This window comes from Grampus griseus, assembly GCF_964374135.1.
Source record: "Grampus griseus genome assembly, chromosome: 5".
NCBI lineage: Eukaryota > Metazoa > Chordata > Mammalia > Artiodactyla > Delphinidae > Grampus > Grampus griseus.
In genome coordinates, this window is record NC_138998.1 from 134,883,159 (window position 1) to 134,889,070 (window position 5,912).

Here is a 5,912-nt window from a genome sequence, read left to right on the forward strand (position 1 = left end):
TATTTATTTATTTTTGGCTGCATTGGGTCTTCGTTGCTGCACGCGGTCTTTCTCTAGTCGTGGTGAGCAGGGGCTACTCTTGGTTGCCGTGCATGGGTTTCTCATTGCGGTGGCTTCTCCAGTTGCAGAGCATGGTCTCTAGGCATGCAGGCTTCAGTAGTTGTGGCTCACGGGCTCAGTAGTTGAGGCTCGCGGGCTCTAGAACACAGGCTCAGTAGTTGTGGCGCATGGGCTTAGTTGCTCCGCGGCATGTGGGATCTTCCCAGACCAGGGCTCAAACCCGTGTCCCCTGCATTGGCAGGCGGATTCCTAACCAGTGTGCCACCAGGGAAGTCCCTGTATTTGTCTTTGGGACATTGGTCACGGCTCACAAAAAGAATGCCATTAATATCCATCCACTTGGCATAGAGGAAAATATATATGCATTGCTTTTTTAGCATTAATTTTGTGGTCATGAAGTTAATTTACATATACTGGCCTCTAGGGAGAAAGTCAAGACCCTTGAAGACAAGTCTTGGTAAATTCAAGCCATTCAAATGCAGGTGAAGTTTTTAGGTGAGTGTGGTCATAGAGAATGAATTAACCATTACAAAACTGGAGTGTGAATCACAAGTAAATTTCCTACACAGGCATTCTAATCAGAATGGGCTGAGTAAATACAATTACCTATTTCAAACATGTAAAACAAGTTTAACCTCAAAGTTCAGTATTAATTTCTTGCAAAGCAGTCAGGACTCATTATGGTAATGATATATAGAATAGACTCCAAAGAACTTTTTACCCCAGCTTGGCTAATATTTAGGTTATGAGTATCTTCAATTATGTAAATATTACCCAGAATTCAGCTGTATCTTCATAGCAAAGTGTAACGGTGCTTTATATTCACAAAGTACATGAGTCATCAGTCTTCCTCATTCATGTTAAATGCTGTTGAAAACTGGCCTGTGTTTTGAACTGTGTGGCCTATGTTTTGAAAGTTTGTACCGTGATCTGAAGCAGGGCTGACTGGAAGTAATTTGATGTGGGCTTTTCTTTTTTTTTTTTTTCTGGATAGGCAGTTGTCCCATGTCTTTGCGATTCCCTTGGTGGAGTATCTCAAACTGTGGTGTTCATGCTGTCTGCATGACGCTTTCTAGACGCTAGAAAGCGCTCTTCCCAACTTGCTGTGTGACTTTACAGTGTGAGTTGTCTAACCAGCTGACAGCCAGAGAAGTGACGCAGTCTGACATAACTAACTATACCTGTTACCTCTTTTCCTGGGCAGAGAATTACAGGGGTCTAGGACAATAATAAAAATCATTACATATGGGCTTCCCTGGTGGCGCAGTGGTTGAGAGTCTGCCTGCTAATGCAGGGGACATGGGTTCGAGCCCTGGTCTGGGAGGATCCCACATGCCACGGAGCGGCTTGGCCCGTGAGCCACAACTACTGAGCCTGCGCGTCTGGAGCCTGTGCTCCGCAACAAGAGAGGCCGCGATAGTGAGAGGCCCGTGCACAGCGATGACGAGTGGCCCCCGCTTGCCACAACTGGAGAAAGCCCTTGCACAGAAACGAAGACCCAACACAGCAAAAATAAATAAATTAATTAATAAACTCCTATCCCCCCCCCAAAAAAAAATCATTACATATTATAATACTTACATATAATTATGTTATATAAAGTATATGATAATAGTATTATACACCATATTCACCATCATCACTTTAACCAGTAGTTTCTCATTTCCCACTAATTTACTGTGTCCTTAAATTGATTTTTTTCAGTATCAGATATTTTAAGCTCTGTAAAGGGAATTTTTTTTTTTTTTTTTGAGGTACGCGAGCCTCTCACTGCTGCGGCCTCTCCCGTTGCAGAGCACAGGCTCCAGACGCGCAGACCCAGTGGCCACGGCTCACAGGCCCAGCCGCTCCGTGGCACGCGGGACCTTCCCAGACCGGGGCATGAACCCTTGTCTCCTGCATTGGCAGGCGGAGGACTCTAAACCACTGCGCCACCAGGGAAGCCCCCGGGGATTTTTTTTTTTTTAATTTTTTGGCCATGCCAGGTGGCTTGCGGGATCTTAGTTTACCGACCGGGGGTTGAACCTGGACCCCCAGCAGTGGAAGCTTGGAGTCCTAACCACTGGACAGCCAGGGAATTCCTTCTATAACGAGAATTTTCAATTGCATACAAAAGTAGAGAAACTGTTCATTGCAGCACTATTAACAATAGCCAGGACATGGAAGCAACCTAAATGTCCATCGACAGAGGAATGGATAAAGAAGTTGTGGTACATATATACTGTGGAATATTACTCAGCCATAAAAAAGAACGAAATAATGCCATTTGCAGCAACATGGATGGACCTAGAGATTGTCATACTGAGTGAAGTAAGTCAGAGAGAGATATATGATATTGCTTATATGTGGAATCTACAAAAGGGTACAAATGAACTTCTGTACAAAACAGAAATAGAGATACAAATGCAGAAAACAAACATGGTTACCGGGGGTAAAGTGGTGGGCGGGAGGGATAAATTGGGAGATTGGGAGTGACATATACACACTACTATATATAAAATAGACAACTGGGCTTCCCTGGTGGCACAGTGGTTGAGAATCTGCCTGCCAATGCAGGGGACATGGGTTCAAGCCCTGGTCTGGGAAGATCCCACATGCCATGGAGCAACTAGGCCCGTGAGCCACAACTACTGAGCCTGCGCGTCTGGAGCCTGTGCTCCGCAACAAGAGAGGCCGCAATAATGAGAGGCCTGTGTACCGCGATGAAGAGTGGCCCCCGCTTGCCACAACTAGAGAAAGCCCTCGCTCAGAAACGAAGACCCAACACCGCCAAAAATAATAAATAAATTAATAAAAAAACAACAACTAATAAGGACCTACTGTATAGCACAGGGAACTCTATTCAATATTCTGTAATGGCCTATATGGGAGAAAAATCTAAAAAAGTGGATATATCTATAACTGATTCACTTTGCTGTACACCTGAAACTAACATAACATTGTAAACCAACTATACTCCAATAAAATTTTTTTTAAAAAATAGAGGAACTATTACAATGAGCTCATGTGTACCCATCACTCTGCTTCAACAATTTCCAACTCACGGTCAATCTTGTCTTATCTGTATCCTCATTAACTTATCCCTCCGGTAATATTTGTGTGTGTATGTGTTGTAAATATTAACGCATTAATTTTTTTATTGTGGAAATATATACATTACATAAAATTTATCATTTTACCATTTTTAAGTGTATGATTCAGTGGCATTAAGTACATTCACATTGTTGGGCAAGTATCACCACTATCCTTTTCCAGAACTTTTTCGTCATCTCAAATAAGCTCTGTATCCACTAAACAATAACTCCTCATTCCCACCTGCCCCCCGGTGGCCTCTACTTTCTGTCTCTATGAATTTCCTTATTCTAGGTACCTCATAGAAGTGGAATCATAACATATTTGTTCTTTTTATTTTTAATCTATGTATTTTTGGCTGTGTTAGTTCTTTGTTGCTGCGCGTGGGCTTTCTCTAGTTGCAGCGAGCGGGGACTACTCACTCTGGTGGCTTCTTTTGTCGTGGAGCATAGGCTCTAGTCACGCGGGCTTCAGTAGTTGTTGCTCGCAGGCTCTAGAGCGCAGGGTTAGTAGTTGTGGCGCACGGGACTAGTTCCTCCGCGGCATGTGGGATCTTTCCAGACCAGGGCTTGAACCCATGTCCCCTGCATTGGCAGGCGGATTCTTAACCACTGCGCCACCAGGGAAGTCCCCATATTTGTTCTTTTGTGTCTGGCTTATTTCACTTTGCATAACATTTTTAAGGTTCATCCATCTTGTTGCATGTATCAGTTTCATTCCTTTTTAAGGCTGAATGATATTCCATTGTATGTATGTACCATATTTCGTTTATCCATTCATCCATCCATGGACATTTAGGTTGGTTCCACTTTTTGCTATTAATGCTGCTATGAACACTGCTGTATAAATATCTAATTGCATCCTTGCTTTTACTTTTATTTCTTTTCGGTACATACATAGGAGTGGGATTTTCCTTTTTGTTTTTTTTTTCTCTTATGTGCGCTTTTCAAACAATCGGATTATCTACAGTACATATTAGTCATTCCCAGTCCAAGTTCTCGAAATCCTAGCCATGACTCAAGAGAGAACATCTAAAAACTACATATCTGGATTACATTATCCTAGCTTTCTGTAGGAAACAGGCTTAAGGAGCCTCCTGTCATTTTTGTCAACATGAGACATCCATCTGTAGACAATTTCTATACCTTTCATGAAACCGGCTACAAGCATCAACCAGCATTTATATAAGAATCCATGTCAATTCTTTTTCCTAAAAATGCCAAAAGAAAATTGTTTTAAAAAGCCAGGAAGAATTGGCTCCTCAGATGAACCTGTATGTTCCTTTGATCAATTAAGGCTATGCATCACAAGGGATTTTTTTCCTGGCCTTCTGGGAAACTCACAGATAAAATGTCACATTTGGAAAATTATCCCATTTCAAAAGGCCTGCTGCATCTATTTCTGCCTTCTGATTTACAGCCTCACTTTAAAATGTTAAATTCTGTTCTTAAAAAGTGTCTGTAACCACATCTGCTAATTGAGGTATACTGTAAGCAATCCAGGTACTGAACAATCACATAGTTTTGAATGCTCCAAAACGATCTAGAGCCAATATATATCTTTAAAATATATTAAAAAAACCCCAAAATCTCAGTTTTTGTTTGCAAAAGGAGAAAGAGACCTGGTTGAATTCAGGGCCAAGATATCCAGAGAGAGAGAGGAGGGGAAATGTGAAGAGTGGGAGAGTCACCTGGGGGAGGCTGGCAAGCTGTCTTCTGCAAGGTTGCACAGGGTAGCCCTCAGTTTACAAAGCCCCTTGGCCTTGAAGGCCCAGAAACCTGCTGTTAGGCAGCACAAGGAGATTGTCCATTTATCCGGGCCAATCTCATCTCAGGGAAGCTCCCAGAGTAATGTATGCAACCAGGATTCCAGTTAATTTAGAAGGAGAGTTGAAACTGCCTTTGAAACTTATGTGCATATGACTTGCTTATTCATGTCCAAAGGCTTCTGGGTCATTGACCCATCCATCCTTTCCCATTCATTGCCAGGTCCCATTGCTCCTCCTTTGTGCCTCTGTTGTCAACAGTGAGTTTCTTTACCTTCAATTCTCATTTCCCAGAGCTGCTCATCCGAAACTCTATCACTTGAAGCCCACTTTAAATGCCCCCTTCTCTTCAAACTTCCTTTGAGCCTTCAAATTCAAAATAACCTCGCACTCAGAACTGTAAGAGCACATTGTTCCTTTCACACTCCTTTTCACTTTATTTTTTAATTATAATTATTTGTGTACATGACAGGAAGCCCGAAGACTGTTTCTGTGTTTTATTTATGTTTGAAACACCAGTGACCAAAACGGGGGCCTGATACAGGTTACAGCTGTCAAATATTCGCTGCACCAGTGAAAGACTTGGTAGTCTTGGGCGGGTCTCAAGAGTTACAGCCTCCCCACCTGTCCTACAGGACGGCTCTTCTTTTCCTTTTACCGGACTGTAAATTCTCTTGAGGGTAAGTCTGAGTCAGCTGGGCTCTCCACTGTGTATCCAGGGCTGGCACAGGGTTCCGCATATAGCAGATGCTCAGTAAATGTTTCCTAAAAGAATGAATTAACAAGGGAATAAGTGATTGAACGAATGACTCGATGGACTCCCCATTTCTTCCACCTGTGCATCTGTCCGCAGGGAATTAATAAACCCGCGGGATCCAGCCCAGATTCGCAGGACTCGCGGCGCTGGACCAGCCTCTGCGGCGGGGCGGGGCCTCCAGGGAGTCCCGCCCACGAGGAGGCGGAGAGTCTCGGGAGTCCCGCCCATGCGGAGGCGGGGCCTGCAGCGCGCGGGAAG